The following is a 22,815-nucleotide window of genomic DNA, read 5'->3' on the forward strand; positions in this document are numbered from 1 at the left end:
CCCACCTTCCTTTCTTTCATCCTCCCAATATTCAGCCAGCTAGCATATTTTTCATACATTTCCTTCCTTGAGTAACAATGTATCCTTCCTACTGTTAATATTGCCACTTTGACCCCATTCCAAGCCTCTACAACAAAAATGTAAAGCCTGTCTGAATATATTTCACGGTCTTAAAATGAAGCATCCTGACAATTCTAATTCTACCTTCTGATCATATCCATTTCTGGAGTTATTCATCTTCCTGGCCAACTGAGGACTGGTCATTCTTAAGACCAACACACAGCTATTGTCCAGGAAATTCCCTTCACCTTTCTCACCTTGTTATCATCACCTATTTCCTGAATCCTCTGTCTTCCTCTTTCCTCCTCAGTTTCTCCTCATTTGGATATAGCACATCCTCCAAAAGATTCCTGAGAAAGCAACAATGGAAGGTAGTTTGAGGATCGGTTCTCTAAAAATGTCTTTTTCCTGCCCTCACACTGATTAATAGTTTGGCTAGGTATAGAATTACAAGTTACAAGCTATTTTCCCTCAGAATTTTAAAGCCACATCCACTAGCTTTGAATGTAGCCATTAAAAAAAAAATGAGATACTAGTCTCATTTTTAAGCAAACGTGTAAGGTCTATATTTTCTAACTACAAGCTTCTATTATGTATATATTGCTGGTAGTCTAAAATTTTCCAGTTATGGACCTCGGTATAGATCTGCTTTACATTTCTTATGGGCGCTCAGTTGACTCTCTCAAACTAGAAACTAATGTCCTTCAATTCTGAAAATTTTTATAATATAATTTTATGACCATTCTTTCCCTATCTTTTTCTGCACTCTCCTCTGTTTTCTGAAACTATAAATTAGATGTGTGGTTATGTTATTTGCCTGATTTTATCTTTTCTCCCTATTTTCCATTTATCTCACTTTTTGCTCTATTTTCAGGAAAATTTCATGGAAGTACTATCTTTCCTGTCTCTTTGAGTACATTAAATTATAATTTATTTTTACCTCAGCTATTGCCTTCCAATTTTTGTCAGTTCTGGAGCATGAACTGGCTTATTTTCTCCTTGGCCTCACACTCTTCAGGCACCTGTATTTAGCCTTCTCAGTTCTACTAATTCCTCTATCCTCTATTCCTTTACATCTTCTAAAAACTGTATCTCTTTCATAAGTTGCCTTCTCTTCCTTATGCTGGTCAATTCATTACTATTAGTCTTTTATTTTTTAGTCTATTATTTATGATTTTAGTTCCCTAGTAGGAGGGAACTAGGAAAAACAGGTTCAATCACTAGGCTTCACTAGAAGTCAGTTGTTAAGGTTTCCAAAGATGGTAATTCTATAGGTGTAGTCATTCATAGGGTCATAAAATCATATGATTTTTACTGTTAAAAAAGCTTTTCTGAGATCATCTGATTCAATCACCTATTAGAGGTAATAAGAAAATGGTTTTGTCTGGTCCCACAGACTCCAATTTCTTCTCTCTACCTGAAGTTTTGCTCTGTTTTGTTTTTTCTCAACAGAACTAAGCTTTCATTTCCTCACTTAAAACCCTTTAGGATACTACCTCATTTCTAGCTCCTTAGCATGGCATATATAAGATAAAGATACTTCATGGTAGTCATCTGCATATCTCTCCATCTTCATTTCCTTTGGCTCTTAATCTTGTATTTTATAGAACTAGAAACCAAGTAGAAACCAAAAGGTTTCTGCTGGGTTTTCTATTCACAGTGGATTTTCACTACTAAATGTCAATCATCCTTTCCCATCCCTTCTCCCAAATAAAGGAGGAATTAGATGAAAGGAAAGAGGGTGATATGACTAAAATCAGTATTAAATCTATAAAAAGTATTTGATAAATTTCTGTTTACCATAATATTTTATAATATTTTATGTTATCTTTCAGGGATTATAATCTGTCTAAAGGTATTGGCATTATGTTAAATTCAGTATACAGAACATTAAAGATACAAACTAAAAATCTGATCATAACAAAAGTAATTAGACCTCTTGGATGTAGAATAGTCAAGGGACCAACACATTATTATAGTAAAGGCCAATCTAAGAATGTTTTATACAAGAGCTACTAGACTACAAATTTTAGTAGGCAGGGACCATGTCTTACTCATCTTTGCCTTCCCTCCTGTGCCACATACAATCCCCAACATAATAGGTACCCAGTGAAAAAATGAATGAATGAATGAATGAATGAATGATTAAATAAAATTACAGATAACATCAGGCCAACAAACTCAGGTAGCAATAACTTATCTGCTTTTTGATAAGCCAAATAATTCAATGGAACTTAAAGCTGATCAACCTAGTCAAATCTTATGAATATGCATTTTCTAAGTGTGTGCATATCTATATGAAACATCAATCTGATCTTTATTTGAACATCTGTTAAATCATTCAATAGATAACAAAACAATAAATTTCAACACAGAAAAAAAAATACTACTTGAAAACCAAGTAAAAGAGAGTCAATCTCATTGCTACTATTCTTACTTTAGATTGTCCTCCCTACATCTCTTCAATAAAGAGAAATGAGAAGTTAGCTAGAACTTTGATCAAGTTACTGCCTTTCATATCATTTGCAATGATACCCAAACTTCCTTCTAAACAAAATAGAAATAGCACCATTGCATATGTGCATAAGCCTAATTTTACATTCTTCCAGTATATCAACTTCATGTTCCACGATATTCTGACCACTATTATTCACTAAAGCCAACTTGCTTACCTACCTCAATTTTAGCATCACAGCAAATCACTGCTGATGAGGTATTAACCCATCACCTGGGGTTTAGCAAAGCATCCCAAGTCACTTACAGAAATACTTTAATCCACAGCCTAAAATTTAAACTATCAAGGGTTGGTCCCCAGGGATAGGAGTCAAGAACAGAGCACTCTGAATATATCCAAACTGAGAGTAACTCTTTTCTCTGCCTAGAAAGGTGCTTGGCAAGGGGTTCTGAATATCATGTTGACTGACAGAAACTGCGTATGATGAAAAATTCTCTTTAATTCTACCTCCTTAAAAATGTCTTGTATAACCAGAGGTCATCATGGGTAGGTCCTCACTGCACAGAACCTGAATACCTAGACTATTGTACTTTGGTATAAACACCGCCTTTTTCTGGGTTACTGCCTAGCTTTTATAAGTTCTACTACTGTCTCCATGTAAAATCACTCTATAGAAATAGTATAGCTAAGGAAAAAAGTGGGTGAAATTTAAATCAACAAACTAAGGAATAAAAGTGTTGGTTAGAAAGTGGGATACAAGTTAACAAATGATTATATACAGAAGAGCAAATATATATATGTATTATTTGACTTCATATATATATGAGTTTATATATATATATGAATACACATCTGAGGGCTAAAGGCTGAGGACAGCTGAAATTGGAAGGACATATAATGACTGAAATGAAGGCACAGGAAAGATAGAGTAGAGGAGAAATTTGAATAACATTCATGGGTAAAAAAAAATGTATGTTGTATGAGCTGAGGTAATCCCAATGTAATGATGAGCTATGAAGTAGAAAAACAATATTTATCTTAATCAAAAAACATTATGACAGGTAAGGATGAACTACAATATGAAACACAAATAGACCTAATTCCATAATAGCTACAGAAAGTGACCAATGATGATACTTGTACTATTTTAAAAAGACAAAATGGGTACTTGATAACTTTAGATTATACCATTTAAAATTTTTTCAACTTTGGAGAATGTCTTAAATTCCACTTTGCTACCTATTTGCTTTATTTTAAGGATTATGGCAGTGCTACATAAATCATTAATAGAAGGTGAATTATATCACTTATTTCATAAGAATAATAGCAATAATAATAAATGATTGATAGTGTATTTACTCTAATGTCACTAGAATCCCTATAACATATAAACCAAGGGGGAAGTATCAGCAGCGTTGGTGTTTTCTCTGACCTTGAAGCACCGGCTTCTTTCCTATAAGGAGGACATTTGTAGGTTAAAAAAAAAAAAAAAAAACCAGGATATAAAATGATATGAGAATGTGTGTGTCAGCATCCAGAAAGAAAGCGAGTAAAAGCTTAATTCTCCTCTAAAAAGCAATTTTTAAATGTGGATTCAATAATGAAAACCTATAATCTATCGCTTACCAGAAGCATTTAGAAATTGTGGGCATTGAGTAGAATACAACTGTTACAGTCGGTATTTGACTACCACACAATTATTTGAGTTTGACTAACAGGTTCTTATCACTCTTTCTTTTTTCTCCTTTTCCTTTGTTTGCTATTTGCAATTGTGAGAGGACTACGATCATGAAAGTTAATGTTCATTTAAGGAAGAAATGCCTGAGCTAGATCTAGACTCCACGTGGGCAGGTACTGCATACACATCCCACACTACTCCACCAATACACGCTAAATTCTCTTTTCGATGGTCTTTAGCAGAGAGTACACCTAGGCCTTTTATTTATGTCTTATAGTTTCAGATCTTAGCATCTCCTGAGAACAGGTGTAGGCAGGCAAGCCTCCTCTTCCCATAAATCCTGAAAGTAAGGGTGTGATGGAAGCAGGAAATGAACAGTTTTGTTACTAACACAAACCAGAATTATTATGTCTTGCAACTAAAATATTCTAATGACTGGCAGGAGTGTCAGGTAAAATTATTTTTATCTTCATTTTATACAGGACACTGAGACATAGAAGCTGGTTAAAACAATTTTAATATATTTAGTTTATTTCAAAGTAAAACATAAAACTTTACACCTGTTGACCATCCTTTTGATTTAGGACCAAGAGTTGCCTGCCATTGACTCCTGGTCTGGTAAGTCACATTATTCTTCTTGCTTATACTGTACCACATCATATCATCTATTTAAAGTCAGTGAGAGTTTAAAGGTTTTGGATTACTTAAAGTCAGTGAGAGATTAAAGGGACTTGCAAAAGCAAATTCAGTGCAAGATCCTTCCAGATCTTTTACATTCGGCCCCTACCTCCCAACCTGGGCTATCCTACATAGTTGTTTACACACCTATTTAGGTTGTAATCTGTTTAGTGATTCACCTTTAAAAAGTCTTTCCAAAGCATTTAACTTAAGTTTCATAAAATCAATAATGCTTTATATTTTTTTTACTTGTATTTCATCAGTTTGCATAAATTACAATTGCACATTCAACTGGCATAAACAAATTTGAAGACAAACACAAATGACTTGAAGTAAGCATACCAGCAGGTAAACAGATAAGCAAAATACACCATTTTTCAGAGTGTATCTTATTTGCCTGAAGCAGGGATTGGCCAAGAGGGCTTCTATTATATTCATATCTTCCCTAACTGCAAGAAATAATATTTAATAAGTATATGGCTATATTATGTTTCTGGCAGACTGGGTTTACAATTGAAAAGTATGATTAAATCTGATAGAGGGGTTCACAATAATACCAACATTCTATACTAGAAAGGTAACATATTCCTTTTTATCTTTCTTAATTAGAAATTCTAGGAGACTCCTTCACTGATAAAACTAGGGTGACATATTGTATCCCAAAATCAATTAAGTACAAGGAAGCCTCTTCCCAAAGCATGAAACTTATAATCAATGAAGAAATTTAGGTTTAAAAAGAAATTGTGTCCCTACTAAAGGAAAAATTCGGAGTTTAAAGTTCACATTCAGCCTGTTGCTACTTATTATATATGTGGGTTAAGTCACTTCACCTCCCCGAGCTGCAGTATCTTTATCTGAAAAAGGAGACAACAATACCGTTTTCTACACACACACATACACACACACACACACACACACACACACACACACACACACAGACCTCCCAGAACTATGGTCAGAATTATATAAAATAAAATCTATGAAAACACTCTGCAGACTATCAATCATCATACACATATAAATTATTACTACTGGAAATCCTAGTTTGTATTTTGGACACAGAACTTCAGAGTCAGGGGAGGTCATTTCACAAATGACGAGGCTGAGAGCCAAAAGCCTAAATTACTTTCCTACTTACAGTGGCATGGATGACAGAGCAGAAATAGAGAATTCTTGATTAACCAGGAAAAGAATATCGCAGTCATGGGAGTGGGATCAATTGGAGATTCAAGGAAACCAAAGTGCCCAGAATAAACTAATGCTGCAGTGTAGACTGTGAACAGAGATAAATATTTAAAGGCTGAGTAGTTTCATACAATAAGTCCTGGCAGTGACTTTGGTGAAGATATTAGGAAAGAGGCAGAAAGGTTAACAACGACAACAAAAGTTGCACTCTACCAAAAACATTATTATTTCATCTTACATAACAAAATTTTGATGGCTTGTCAAACTAAAGAAAATAGGGAATTTAAGATAATTCTCTTATTTATGTTATTCTGTAATTAACCATAGGTTAGGAAGTTAAGACAACAATAGGATGGACGTCAGTGAAGTTCAAGTACTTTAATTGGACCGCTTTGGGTACAGTTTGTTTCCCTTTTTCTCTGGCCATTAATCCAGCAGAGGAAAGTGATCTAACACAGCACCATGGCACGAAGGGATGGACCCTAGAGCCTGTCTCCCTATGATGACTGTTCTTGTGCATCCAGACTGCCTATTGAAACTAACAATGCCTGCTGCTGCTACCGAAGAGGATCATCCAAACTCTGAAAATGAAACACATCACACAAAGGGATGAAAGAATTCTTATTCCACAGGGCTTAGCTTGCAGCTGGTCATGCATGCCAGAGGGATGTGCCATGAGGATGAGAAAGAAGCTTCCAAAGAGAATGGCTGGGGCAGCCAGTTGAACATTTTGAAATACTTAGGGAACTATTCTTTTGAAACTTAGGCAAATAACTAGACTTTTTTACAGCTGAACTTGAGAGTCAGGGTTTTTTAATCTCTGCAATTCACTTAGGTGTGAATATTCTTGCAAGTAAATGAAGCTTAGAGAATTTCTAATTGCTTATACATTCGGCGGGGGGGTCCCCACTCACAGTAAGAGATCATATTACATATTGTTTTCCCCCTTCTACGCTATAATTCCATGTTACTTTGGAGTTTAACACTGTTTGCAGGAATAGGTGTTGGGTTTTTCTGCAAGTGACGCAGGTATACTGAATAATATGCTTGTTATACAAAATAGCACAGTGGTTAAGACCACGGACTTTCAGGTCAGATCAGTGGTGAAACTGATGCAGCACTCAATATATGGCACCAGGTCCCATGGGCTCTAACAGTGTGGAATAGCTATGCCCAGTAACTTTTCCCACAAAAGGTGTTTCAAACAAAGTTAAAAGTTATAAGGCCACCATTGCTCCTGGCCTCTCAACTGGCCTCAGCAAGGCATAATGCTGTTTTTCAGGTGCCCTGGCCACTACTGCCTAACAGGGTGCCAAAAGCAGTATCTATGCTTTGGAAAGACAAGCCACCATGAGGCATAAGCTTTCTTATTCTCTAATAAACTTACAGTGTCAAAAACACAAACATTTGCCCTCTCTTCCTGGCCCTTTTCCACTCCAGTTCCAAAAAGCTGACTTCCTCTGTTTACTGGATAAAAGTGAGAAACTCCTTTCATCATACATAACAGTACACAAATCAGACTTCATGATCCATTTTTACCTGTTATACCCTTGATTCCAAAAAATTCCACTATAACTAGATGTGTAGCCTTATGAACGTAGCTTGATCTAAGTTAGCCTTTGATTCTTCATTGATAAAATGCAAATTTACGAGATTTTGTGAAGAATGAGATAATATTTACCTCGTAGTTCAGTTCTCAGCACAAAGGGTGATTCGATAAATAATAGTCATTGTCTGTGCCATTCTCTATAACAGGAGTAAGAAATAGTTCACATCAGAAATTGAAATGAGAAATGGAATAGAATATTAAAAATATTCCCCTACCTTGTCAGGTTGCTGTGGCTGATTTGAATATTGTGCCAATTTTTCTTAGGTTAGATCATCCGAAATGCAAAGAACTCATTGGAAGAAATGTTTCCTTCCACATATTCAGCCCATTAGTTCTAACTAATGTCAGTCAGACCACTGTAAACATGTTCTTGTTACAAGTATCTTAACTTTTCAAAAAGCTACTATTATATTGTATACATAAATGTTGGCACTGGAGGGTGTCTATGATTGTTTTAATGTTTTTTGTTCCCTCCACTTCTATCACTGCTTCCACTCTCTCATGAGCTCTTCAAACTTCTCTCAGAAAGAGAAGACAATTTGGATGAGAAGCAGTACTACAAAATCAAAGTTAAAGTATATTTGAGAAAAACTAACTCTCACTCTAGATCATTCTACAGGTACTATCCCACTCAAGTGAACAAAATGAACTTATAGCACTGAGTTCATTACCAACAACATATTCTGAAGACAAGACAAGCAATCTTTCAGAAGAAGAAAACTAAGATGGAAAAATAGTTCATCCCAAAGAAAAGGGATTTAAAAAAAATGTATATAAAAAGAGACAATGATATTTGTAGTATAACAGAAAATTATCACTACATAAGAAAATAAAATTCACAATCCATTTCCTGTAAGAATTATAGAATGTCTTAAATTCACACTGTATTCTAGTAAAAAAAAAAAAAAAAAAAAAAAAAAAAAAAACCTAAAATGGAATTTAGACAAACCCTTACCATTAATTACTTCTTTACATTGTGAAATTTTGTTTGCAAATTTTACACTAAAGTCCTTTAATTAAGTGCCAAGGAAGGCAAAATAACCTAACATTTCATTCTAAAGGAATTGATCCAACAGTTCATGAAAACAAGTCATCATTTTTCTCACCATTCCTTTTAGCAGCACTCCCATCCAACTAATCCCCAGATTGGGCCAATGCTCTTTCTTTTCCCACTGTTATTGCTTAAAATCCTAAATAATCTACTTACTTTCAACCTCTAACTTTTTTCATCCATCTTTGTGCTTCCAGAGTTATCTTCTTTTAAAAACAAAACAAAACAATAAACACTAATTGGTCAAGGAATTTCCGTCACTTCCTTAAAAATCCTGGGTGGTTTATTATTGAATAAAATCCAAACTCTAGTGTAGAATTCAAAGTCTTTCATGTTAGGGCACAAAACAATAAATTGTTTTTTTAACTACAAATTGAAAGTAAAAGATATCCATTAACTTCCTGCTATGTGCCAGACTCCAAAGAAGAGTGGGTTGGTAGTGGAGATAAAGATGAACCAGACATAGTGCCTGTGTTCAAAGAAGCCAGTGTAATGAGGACACAGATAAGCTAGCTAAAAATTGTAATGCAATGTAGTGAGTACACAACAAGGTAACCAACTATAATGCTAACACATTAGATGATAAGTCCCAAACTCAATGAGGAGAAAAGTGAAAGTAGTATGTTGGTCTTCAGCTTCTGAAAATGAAGTAATAGAAACATGACTTAGTCTCCTACCTCAAACTACTAAAAACTAGACAAAATAATGGTTTATTGGACAATAGGCATCACATGCCAAGGTCAGCCCTCCAACTGCTGTAGCTTACTGCCTACGGAGAGTTAAGAGACTACACCTCAAAAAGAGAGAACAAAAGCGGAGCCTGCTTTGCCCAGGGCCACTCGGTTAACAAGTGGATCTGGGGTTCAGAAATGAGTCTTTCTGATTGCAAAGTCCCAGAAGTTTTATTTTTTACCTTTCCACCACTTTTAAATCTTTGCTTAGACCATTCGCTCAACCTAGAAATCAACTCACTCCTACCCTTCCATTCTTCCTTACCCTACAGAAATCATGCTTCAAGGTTTCAGTTTAAACATTACTTCATCTAATAAAGCTCCTCTAAGTCCATTTCCCCAGCCACAGTGAAAATTACTATTATCATCTTCTACGATACTGCATTAGTTTGTTTTTATGTTTTACAGCATTAATTTTATTCTGTTCTACGTAATAATAATATTAATGTTAACCAACATTTATTGAAAGCTTATGTTATTGCTCTAAATTCTGTGCCTATACTCAATTATTGAAATCCTCAGGACAATCCTAAACAGTAGGTACTATTTTCAGCCTCATTTTGTAGGTAAAAAAAACTTGAAACACAAATAGGCTAAATAGCTCACCTAAAGTTACACAACTAGCATCAAAGCAGGGATTCAAACCAAATAATCTGGCTCCAAAATCTTTGCACATAACCTCATTGTTATCTAACAGTCTTCCAGACTTCTTGAATAGAGACAGCTCACGTAACAAACCTTGCTATTTGTATATCTCAAACTCCCCAGAACAGTGTTTTATACCGAATACATACCCTAGGTTATTTTCCACATGAATAAATGAGCAAAGGAGCTCTCTGGGGCTATGAAGGAATAATTATAATGAGTGCTAAGCCAGAACTTCAGAAAACTCTAACCTATGGACAAAATGTATCTATAATTCTTTGAAAGAAATCATTCTTCATCCTAGCAACTCCTCAGAAATTTCATCCACAAGCAATGAAAGGTTTTGTATCCTCCAATTATGGAGTTCTTACTTCTACCTTAGCTAACTTCAATATTGAAAAATTATATAAAATATATTATTTATGTTTATTCTTTAATGGCCATTATGAGACATGTTTCCTACATATATTCTAAGCATAGAACCATATTCCTAGTAAGAATAAAACTAGTTGGAAAATATGTGTGTGGGGTGAGAGTGAAGAACCAGCCACGGTAATAATAAAAGTAACCAAAAAAACCTACCATATTCAAACACTTACCATGAGCCAGGCACCTGCCTTATCATCATAAATTAACAGCATTATAATGCCAGTGCATTATCTCATTTAACACTCAAAAAACAACCATGAGGTAGGAATAAATGAGCCCTGAAATTCTGGCATTTTCACTTTTTAGCAAAAGATTCTGTCAGATGAATTAAAAGCGTATTTGCAAAGTTAATAACCACTTTATTAAATTGTAATAGATGCTGAAAAGTCATGGAACAATTATACTGAACTACACTTTTATTAATTATTGTTTTTTCATCAATTTCATGACAAGTTTTATATAATGGGCTGGAAAACACTTTTATTCTGCTTACAGCAATAATATATGTTCAATACTTACTCCACAAAAGTTCATTCACAAGTTAGTGCATTATTTACTAAGAAAATGTAGTAATGTTGCCAGATTCTTGAAGTAGAACATAAATGGTTACAGGCCTTTAGATTAGATGTTCACATCTATTTAGATAGTCAGTAAGTGCTAGAATCAATGTACTCCATAAATTGGTTTGAATAATCACTCTAGATGATCAAGAAGTTCCCTCCACTTACTCTCCAGAGCTAAGGAGTCTTGCATGCAATAATCATAATTAGAGTAGAAGTAATGGAAATATACATGTCCAGCTGCAAAATATCCTAACTTCGGAATTAGTCTTTGGTCCCTAAGTGTCTTAAATCACCAAGGTTTATCAGAAAGTTAAAGTGTTTTTTTCATTTCTTTAATTCACCCCATTTTTGTAGTAAAAATTGATATGATAAACCCTTAATAATCCAATAACATATTAACCATACTTGAATAATAATAATGATAATATGTTATATTACATTATGACATATCACATTATATTATGTTATTAATGGATATCAGCAATTGAATAACTACTACATGCTGGGCAAAATATTAGGTGCTTTACTCTATGATCTCGTTTAGTCTCCAGCAGTCTGGGGGTACGGGGTTTTCTTATCTGTGCTGTGTAGATGAGTAAAATGGCTCAGAATAACTTGTCCATAGTCTCACAGACACTGCTGTAGAAGCAGGGCTCAAACCCACCTCAGGCTACTATAAACAATAAGAGAATTTTGCAAAGTGGTAATCTGCAAAATTAACATACAAAGATCAATAACCTTCTTTTACAGAAACAAAAAGTCATTTAGAAAATATTATGGAAGAGAAGACTTTAGGATAGCAAGTTTGTAAAAACAAAACAAAACAAAAACAAAAACAAAGTAATAATGAGTTATATAAAGAAATTAATAGAACACCAAGGAGCAAACTTAGTAACAAATGTTTAAGACCTCTATAAGGAGAAAAAGTAAACTACTTTTGGAAGACAAAAGTTATTGAACAAATGGAAAGAAGCAGGTTCTTGAATAACTTCATAAAGATATTAATTGTCCCTATGTTAATTCATGAATTTATCATAATTATAATAAAAAATACCACCAAGATTTTTTTCACCTCAAGGCCTGCTACTTTTATCTGGAATAACAAGAAAGCAAGAAAAGACAAGAAAGCCTTGAAAAAGAAGCGTGCTGGTGGGGGTGAGGAAGGAGAATAACACTTCAGATACTAAAGCATAATCTAAAACCTCTATAATTAAAATAATGTAATCATGGCACATGACTAGACAGACCAATGGCACGGAATAGAAAATCTAAAAGTATATATGACTGCATAGGAAAATTTCCAATAGGAAGCCATGCAAGTACCAGAACAAAAGCATCAATCAATTCCTTTACAAACTGCAAGTGGGCAAAATTTATAGTAAAATTATGTCCCAATGACTTAAGTCCCAACAAAATCAACTAAATATTATAAATGGCAAATGCCTCTCTTGGTCAGACAATCATCATGCTTGTGGACAGGAAATGGAAAGCTGAATCTACCACACCTCTAAGAATCACAAAAATTGCAGGATGGTTCAGTACAATAAACCCTAATACCTTGTCTTTCTTCATCATCATTTTTAAACTCCAGCAGAAACATTGTATTAACATAACCAAAACCTGGGAGAAAGAACTTAAACCACATCTGTTGGATTTAGTTGGAAATAAAGTGTGCTACCTCACATTCCAATTCAGATCCAAGACTTTCTGGATTTCAGCACTATACTTACTTTTAAAGAGGATTACATCCTGACTATCTTAACCCACTATTTATATGAACAAATGTGCTACAGGGTAAGGGCCCTTAACAGATATCTAGATTTATCCTATAATTAAAAATAATAATAACGCAAATGTATGTCAAAGCTCTGTAAACAATAACTTCAAAAAATTTGTTGTGGAGAAGGACCCCTGGTGTCCAGCTGGATTCAAGCCAGTCTATAGTGTGGCATAGCATTTGAGTCCATAATGAGACAGCATCTTTGCTTACTTTTAGATATTTTGCCTCACTATCAAAGATGTCAAGCCTCTAAAATTTTAAGGATGATGTTTAGGAAGAAATACCTTGGTTGTTTTACATTTTTTCTCAATAAACACTTCAAGAAGCGTAACATAGATTCTTTGGACACCAAATACACCATGACTGACTGGTAGGAATGTGTCCTGACACAGTAGTTACAGTGTCTGATTGGTATCTGATAACACCTACATTAATAAAAGTGAGTTCTATCTCCACAAGTGGCTTCTGAAAAAGCTTTTTAAAAAACAACATAAAAAATGGTACATCGGCAAAAGACACGATCACAGCCCTTGCTGTACACTAACATTGCCTTGCAAATGAAAACCTGCAGTATTCCTTATGATCAGGGTTTCACCCATTTATTTGGTTAATCATTCAAATGGCTAAACAGACCTCTAATTTGAAAATAAAAACCAATTGATGCAATCACAAACAAGTTCTAAAATTGCGGTTTATAAAAATTGAAATCTTGTTCTAAGCCAAAACACACACACAGTTACCTTTTCCTAATCAGAGCATTCATTTCTCCTCATTATGATCTCACAAGCACATTAAAATCTTATTAACATTAATTACTTCTGAGCGCCTATGCATGAGCAGTGACAGTCGTGAGCGTGCGCGTGTCTGGATCATATCTACATTTATATACCTTGCTGCACTTTGCTTATAAAACATGTGAAAATATTTCTGCTAACACCAATTAGCTAATTTCACACACACACACAGATAGTAAACTGCTGTCTCACTGCAGAGCTTACCAGAGACCCATAAACATATGGACAAACGGACAGGAAAGAAACCAGAAACACCTCTTGAATGTGAGAAATAAAACATCCTGTACTTAAGCCTTAATTCTTGAGGTACATATAATCAAATAAATAAGTTGAAAGAACAAAAATAACAAGAAATTAAAAATCATTAAAAATTTAAAAACAAAGCATCCTATTTTCTACTCAGATGGATTCAATGATAAAAATGATAGACACAAAGAAAAACTGGCAAGCAAAAAGCAGCTGACACAGGAGAGACAGAGTCAGATAAACAAAGAGACGGAAGTGAAAGTGTCCTTTACATGTGTACACATGCGTGCACACACACACACACGTTGACACATCTGCTCCACATAATTATACTTAATTTGAACAAAAACAATATAAACTTTACACTGACCATAAGGTAAGAATACTAGCACACCAGACCTCAAAATCAAACAGTTCTATCTACACAAGCAAATAAAATTCCTGCTCAACCCAAATGATTTATGAATTCTTACACCAAGAACGTTATATATAGGAACCACTTGTCCCTACAACAGAAACCCAAAGTGTAGAAAAGTAGGCAATTATAGCCACAAAACTACATATAATCCTTATCTCTTTTTTCCACACTCTTCTCTCAACATGCAACTGTTTAACCATTCACACATACATTCCTCCAAATTGTCCTTCTTCCCTCCATCATCTGTCATTTAGTAGGAATTTTCATCATAGAGAATTAGCCATTGATCATTACAGCCACATTTTCTTGTGGACCCATGTATCTATCTTCCCTTCACAGCCTATAGTTTATATAAATCCAAAGACCTATGAAATACCACTGTATTGCTATCCACACATTCTATCTAGAGTTTTTCTGCCATCTTTAATTACTCTGTTACCATTGACCATTATACCAACACTATATCACTTTCCCAAAGAAAATATTTCAAAATTCCTATGGAAAACAGCAGGCATTGGCGAAAACAAAAGTTCATCTGTAGCACCATAATGACTTTTTCAGTGAGAAAAACACTTAACTTCATTGAGTCACAATACCTTTTTGGAGGAAAAGAGTAATAATATACTTTGATCCTATTAGTATTTTAACAATTGATTATACTCATTAAATAATTTTTAGAATGTTTCGCTAAGAATGAAATATAGAGAGGATATGAGATGTTCAACCATCCAGCACAATTAATGCTCAAGTCAATTTAAGCAGGTATAACTCATTCTAAAATTCCAATGTTCTACCTATTGTCTAGCAGCCTCATTGGTCTATTATAGGGGCCAATGACATATACCAATACAAGTGTGCACTCTACAGGTATGCTATGTAACAAAGGTCTAAGTGCATATTAGAGAAGAAATTTATAGAGTAGATTTTTGAATCTATAAAATAGTTTTTAAAATATATCACATTGGTATGAATATAAAATTTAAATGGTAGCAAAGAATACTAAATTTTAATTTCATGTTTTATTTAATTTATTTTAATTTAATGTTATTCAGCATGCTCATAACTCAGAACAAAATTTAGTGGACATTCTCTGGGAAACTTAAAACATGCTAATATAAACATCATTAGCAAATGAAATGTTAAAAGTTTTTTTTTTAATAAACTAGAGGATAACAAAATAAGGCTGAGTACAGTAAAATATATTTAATGATGAAAAGTTATTTAAAATAATTACCAACTTTCCATAACAATTAAAAATAAAATGAAATTATCATCCCTATAAAGTTTACATAGACTTTATATATGTCAATAACCATTGTTATAGTACTATTTATGACTTGCAAATATCCTAACTTAGCAGATTTATCAAACAGAATCAAGTGTGCTCTTTATAAGAAAATCTAGAGCACTGAGAAAACAAAAATCTGAAACCTGAAAAACTAGTGGCCATCAATCATAACACAAGAGAACTCTATGCTTTTAAAAATATATTCATTTTTAATTAGTAAACACTTAAATATTTGTTTATAGGTCATTGATAGCTTAACAGAATCTAGGAATAAAAAATTAAAGTGTTAGCAATCACTGCCAAATGAAGATCACTTTGATTTCATTTTTAAATCTCTAAATTTACAGATCACTAGAGAAATATGAGATACATCAAAAAATCAATTTACATTGACATTACCAAAAAATATTGTGTTAAGATAGAGCTCTAATGATCAGAAAAGTATGGGAAAAGAAGAGGCAGCAAAGAAATAATTTTGGGTAGACACCAAAAAACCCCACAATGTTATATTAACCGTTTGTATGTTGCAGATAGCCTTCAATGATCAATATGACCATGACAAAATTAGCAAAAAATGCAAAAATAGGTTGAGACTTAGAACCACCTTCCCTCTCATAAATAACACATCACAAACTGCAAAGATTAGGTGGCCAAATTTCAATATCAAAGGTATACTTGGCATTTGAACCAGATCTAAGAATTATGGTCTTTGTTTTCCAGTAAAAGCTAGTAAGCTGATATTTACTTAACTCTTTCCTGTTGTTGTGTTGTTGGTTTTTTTTTTTTTTTTTGAGCTTCTCAAGGATTATCGAAATTGAAGACTACATATGAAAAAGATAGTTCATCATTTCCAAAAAGATATTCATCCAGATTGCCCTCCAATCCGTGAAATCTGAGATGCCTAAGGAGTCTTCTTTGTGAAAGCCTTACAAATATATCCAAAGATGGTGAGTCCCATATGGCTCTGATAAATGAAACCCGTTATTGTGAATTTCAAGCTCTTCTTTAAAACAAAACACTACTGGGTGAATTTGGTGCTCATGAAATAAAGCACTAATTGCGTGGCCTAACAACACTCTGAATCCTCTCCCTAGCAGACATTTTAAGTTGTGCCAAATTGGTTTTGGGATGTGAACAAATATCCTGGAGCCAGACTCTCACATGCACGCACTACTCCCTGGAAGTAAGTTGGACACTCTTGGAAATTGCATTAACTCTTTCAGGCCACCAGGGAACCTAACTCTTACTAAAAGAAAGGCCTCTTTTAAGAGGAAAACAAGTCATTCGGTCTAAAGTTTAAACCCAAGTAAACGGTGAAATATCAAAAACTGATTTGGGGCCATTTCGACACTAAGGTATCCATAGATATTAGATAGCCCCTACACCCCAATGGATGCTTATTCAAATGTATCCAGAAAATCTTATTCCTCTTTTCCTATGTGTGCATAATTTCCAAGACATTAATAAGAGTTGTGTGCATTCAGGAGAGGAGAATTCATTTTAAGCTTAATATGCCACATTTGCCTCAGGCACAGTGATAAGAAACTTTTGTTTCTTTGGTAACCACTTTCACCTTATTAGAACAGAAAACTTCTTGACTTTGTGTCTCACCACATGAAATATAATTTCCACACTATAATTTTTTCTATGGTCTTTCCATCCTGGTTCAGAAGGATGACTACAAATCTGGAACTGCATATTTAAATGGCAATTAATCTATCCCCATCTCCCTCTCACTCGAATTCAGGAATTAATAAAAATAATTTTTTTAAAAATTAAAAGCACCTACATGTAAAAAAAACTATTTATGAGTACCAGCTTATTTCTTTTCTTCCTTTTTCTCCTACTTTTAATTTCTTCAGAAGCAAAGTAATTTCTTAGTAACAAGTTATTATATTTTTACGGGATTTTAATTAAGCATTTTATTTGCAGTATGCTGAAAACAGCATTTCCCCTTTTTAGCTCACTGATAAATATCCTAAGCTATCTGGGTCCTAAAGATTATCCAAACTCCACTAACTATAATTTTATACTTTTAGGTCACTGTCATTCTGTGGCTGCCACTCTCCTCAAAGGCTAAGTAAAGACAGAGATAAAAGAAAAATTACTTTTGGGGGGTAGAAAATAACTAAATTCCTATGAAGAAGGTTTTTTTAACCACTTCTAGTTTAAGCCTTCTGTGATATATTTCCAAGAGAACCATATTTAATTTCCTGACAATTGGTTAAATTTAAGAATATTACCAAAAGCCTATGTTCCATTTCTAACAAAGCTTTATTTTCTAACAATTAGCCTGTGTATGCCACTGCCAATGACTCAATTACTAAGATATAAAACAACAACAACCTTATCAGACCCTAAAAGGAAATAAGCTGCTATTTACAATTACATAGGACACATGTGGTGAATCAAATGTGTAGCTGCTTCTGATATAGATTACTTCAAACTGCAATTCCTAGAATAGAATCCAAGTCTGTAGGTGTGTCAACATAAGGACATATATCTGACTTACACTGGGGTATTGGTACTCTGAATAACTCTTGATTATTTCCGATTAAAAATTTATAGGATCTTGGGCAGCCCAGGTGGCTCAGCGGTTTAGCGCTGCCTTCAGCCCAGGGCGTGATCCTGGAGACCCAACATCAAGTCCCACATCGGGCTCCCTGCAAGGAGCCTGCTTCTCCCTCTGCCTGTGTCTCTGCCTCTCTCTCTCTCTCTCTCTCTGTCTCTGTCTCTCATGAATAAATAATTAAAATCTTTAAAAAAAATTTATAGGATCTGTTAGTACACTGTGGCCCTTTTGTAGCATGTCAGATATCATGACATTACATCTATGCTCTATTGCATATTCGGTTAGTTGCTGAGAACCAAATACAACTAATATTCCAATTGAGTTTGTTTGAAATCTAGAACCAAATTAATGGCATTAAAAGGTAATTGGTAATATTCAATAGGCGCCTCAACATCAACAATGTTTTATCCATTTTCAAAGCAAATATTTATTATATCAGTGAGAAATTGACTCAGTACATACCCACCATGTCACCAAAGTGATACTAGGGCCAAGAAGCAATTTTCTCATGGGGTCCAAACAAAGGGGATACTTGGGGCAGTTATAAACTCTTTATGGAAGACTAAAGTTCTGATTTGTATTTCTACCAAGGTCCCCTTTTTCAGCCTAAATTCATATACTCACATCAATTTAGGAGAAAAGGTATTAAAATGTAGCATATATTCATCTCAAAATTCCGTGATAAACTGTAATTAGGACTTATAAAGAATCATGTCCTTTCTTTAGTAGTATGTGTCTATTTCTTTTTTTATTAAGTATTTTTAAAATTTTAATTCTAGTACAGTTAACATATATTTATAATACACATAGTGTTATATTAGTTTCAGGTGTACACTATAGTGATTCAACAATTCTATACATTAATTACTCAGTCTCATCATGATAAGTGTACTCGTATGCTTATATTTCTTTGTCTTTTGTGTATTTACTATAGGTAAATGTATACCTCATGGTAGTTCACAAAAGGTAAGGAGAAAGGAATATAAGTATACAACTAAAATCAAGGCACAAAAGAACAGAGGAAGAGAAAAAGAAAGAGATACAGAAGAACTACAAAAATACTCAGAAATAATTAACAAAATGGCAATAAGTACATATTTACCAATAATTATTTTAAATGTAAATGGACTAAATTTTTCAATCGAAGGTACAGAGTAGCTGAACGGATTTTAAAAAAACAAGACCCACCTGTCTACAAGAAACTCAGTTTGGGGCAGCCCGGGTAGCTCAGTGGCTTAGCACCACCTTTGCCCCAGGGCATGATCCTGGAGTCTCAGGATAAAGTCCCATGTCAGGCTCCCTAAAGGGAGCCTGCTTCTCCCTCTGCCTGTGTCTCTGCCTCTCTCTCTTTCCCAATCTCTCTCTCTCTCTCTCTCCCTCTCTCTCTTTCTCTCTCTCATAAATAAATAAATAAAATCTTTAAAAAAAAAAAAAGAAACTCACTTTGGATGTAAGGACACATAGAGATGGAAAGTGAAAGGATGGAAAAAGATATTTCATGCAAATAGAAACTAAAAGAAAGCTGGAGTAGCTATACCGATATCAGACAAAATAGACTTTAAAACAAAGACTGTAATAAGAGATAAAGAGAGGAATTACATAATGGGTCACATAATTACATAATGGGAATTACAAAAGGGTCACTCCACCAAGAAAATATAACATTTGTAAATATTTATGTACCCAACATAGCAACACCTACATAAATAAAGCAAATATTAACAGACCTAAAGAGAGAAAGACACAAGACAATAAGAGTAGGGGACTTTAATATCCCACTTAGATTAATGGATATATCATCCAGATAGAAAATTAATAAGGAAACATCAGCCATAAATGACATGTTAGACTTGATGAAGTTAATGGATATTTATTGAACATCCCATCCAGAAGCAACAGAATACACATTCTTCTCCAGTACACATGAAACATTTTCTAAGATCATATGTTAGGACATAAAACAAGTCTTAATAAAATTAAGAGGACTGAAATCCTATTAAGCAACTTTTCTGACCACAAAGGTATGAAACTAGAAAGTAATTACACAAAGAAAACTAGAAATTTCACAAATATCTACGGATTAAACAACATGCTATTGAATACTCAATGGGTCAAAAAAGCAACCAAAAGAGAAATCAAAAAATACCATGAGACAACTGAAAGTAGAAATGTAACATATCAAAATTTATGGGATGCAGTAAGAACAGTTCTAAGAAAGAAGTCATAGAGATAAATGCAGACCTTAAGAAACAAGAAGAGTCTCAAACAACTTAACTTTATACTTCGAGTAATTAGGAAAAGAATAAACAAAATTAGAAGGAAAGAAGTAACAAAGGTCATAGCAGAAATAAATGAAATAGACCCTAAAAAGACAATAAAGGAGATCAATGGAACTCTAAATTGGTTCTTTGAAAAGATAAACAAAATTGACAAATCTTTAGCTACACTCACCAAGAAAGAGAAGATTCAAATAAAATCAGAAATGAAAGCGGAAATGTTACAACTGATCCCACAGAAATACAAAAGATCATAAGAAACTACTGAATAGTTATATGCTAAAATCTACACAACCTATAAGAAATGGATAAATTCCTAAAAATATATAATCTAACGACACTGAATCATGATGAAATACAAAATCTGAACAGAATCATTATTAGCAAGAGGTCAAATCAGTAATCAAAATCTCCCCAGAAACAAAGTCCAAGACCAGAAAGCTTCACTGGTGGATTCTATAAAACACTCAAAGATGAATTAATTCCAATCCTCCTCAAACTCTTGTGGAAATAGAAGAGGAGAGAACTCTTTCAAACTCATATTATAAGGCTAGTATTACCTTGATACGAAAACCAGACAGGAATGGCAAAGAAAATTGTGGGCCAATATCCCTGATTAACATAGTTGCAAAATTCCTCAACAAAATATTAGCAAACAAAATTCAATAATACATTAAAAGGATCATACACCATGGTCATGGGGGATTTAGTCAAGGGATATAAGAATGTTTCAACATCTGCCAATCAGTCGATGTGATATGCAACTGTAACAAAAGATAAAAATCATATGATCATCTCAATAGACACAGAAAGAACATTTGACAAAATTCAGTATTTATGAATGATAAAAACTCTCAACAAAGTGGTTATACAGGGAACATACCTCAACATAGCATATAATATGACAAGCCCACAGCTAACATCATAAAGCATTTCCAGTTAGATCACAAACAAAAGAGAGATGCCTACTCTCACCACTTTTATTCAATATAGTATTGGAAGTCCTAGACAGAGCAACGAGGCAATAAAAAAAATAAAAGGCATCCAATTGGAAAGGAAAATGTAAAACTGTCACTATGTGCAGAATACATAATAGAAAAGTCCTAAAGAAAGCCCTAAAGACTCCATCAAAAAGTTGTCAGAATTAGGGCATCTGGTGGTACAGTTAAGTGGCCAACTCTTGATTTCAGATCAGGTTGCGATCTCAGGGTAATGAGACTGAGCCCCATATCAGGCTCCATGCTCAGTTGAAGTCTGCTTAAGACTTTCTCCCTCTCCCTCTGCCCTTCCATCCTGCACTCACTCACTCTTTCTCTCTCAACTAAATAAATCTTTTTTAAAAATTGTCAGACTTTTGGGGCACCTGGGTGGCTCTGCCTTTGGCTCAGGTTGTGAGCCCAGGGTCCTGAGATGGAGTCTCATACCAGGCTCCCCACGGGAAGCCTGCTTCTCCCTCTGCCTATGTCTCTGTCTCTCTCTATGTGTCTCTCATGAATAAATAAATAAATAAAATATTTTTTAAAAACCCAAACTGTCAGAATTTAGACAAGTTCATTAAAGTTGCAGACAAATTAACACACAAAAATCTGTTGTGTTTCTATACATTAATAATGAACTATCAGAATGGGATATTAAGAAAACAATCTCATTCAAAATTGTACAAAAAGATGGAAATAAATTTTACCAATGAGGTGAAAGACCTATAAATTGAAAACTACAAAACATTAATGAAAGAAACTTACAAAGACACAAATAAATTTCATTTCATGCTTTCTTTCATTTCATGCTTATGGATTGGAAGAATTAGTATTGTTAAAATGCCCATACCATTCAAAGGAATATACAGATTCAGTGTAATCCCTATCAAAATTCCAATGGCGTGTTCCACAGATATAGAACAAATACCTAAAATTTGAATGGAATCATAAAAGACCCTGAAGAGTCTAAGCAATTTTTAGAAAGAGGAACAAAGCTGGAGACATTACCCTTCCTGATTTCAAACTACATAAGAAAGCTATAGTAATTAAAATTATTGTATTGGCATAAAAATCAACACATAGATCAACAGAACAGAACAGGGAGCCCAGAAATAAACCTATATATATGTGATCAATTAATTTATGACAAAGGAGCCAAGAATATAATGGGGAAAGGACAGTCTCTTCAATAAATAGTGCTAGGAAAATTGGACATATGCAAAAGGAGGAAACTGGACCATTATCATACACCATACATAAAAATTAACTCAAAGTGGAATAAGGACTTGAACATAAGATCTGAAGCCATAAAACTCCTAGCAGAAAACATAAGCAGTAAACTTACTGACATTGGTCTTGGTGATGATTTTTTGAATGTGA

The 22,815-nt window shown here is 34.0% G+C and overlaps 1 protein-coding gene across 21 annotated transcripts in view; it reads right to left on the bottom strand.

Annotated features, from left to right (window-relative positions):
* Nucleotides 1-22,815, bottom strand: part of ZBTB20 (zinc finger and BTB domain containing 20) — a 750,813-nt gene that overhangs the window by 671,526 nt on the left and 56,472 nt on the right. For 11 of the 21 annotated variants that reach the window (XR_005383338.1, XR_005383339.1, XR_005383340.1 and 8 more), the window contains 2 exons: nt 7,738-7,802; nt 318-410 (listed from right to left, as the gene is read on the bottom strand). The exons of 6 other annotated variants lie outside the window; for them this stretch is intronic. The gene's annotated coding sequence lies outside the window, so the exon portion shown is untranslated. The remainder of the gene's footprint in view (nt 1-317; nt 411-7,737; nt 7,803-22,815) is intronic. 4 more of the 21 variants (XM_038582876.1, XM_038582883.1, XM_038582874.1 and 1 more) reach the window with 2 other exon arrangements.

This window comes from Canis lupus, chromosome 33 (genome assembly GCF_011100685.1).
Source record: "Canis lupus familiaris isolate Mischka breed German Shepherd chromosome 33, alternate assembly UU_Cfam_GSD_1.0, whole genome shotgun sequence".
Lineage (NCBI taxonomy): Eukaryota > Metazoa > Chordata > Mammalia > Carnivora > Canidae > Canis > Canis lupus.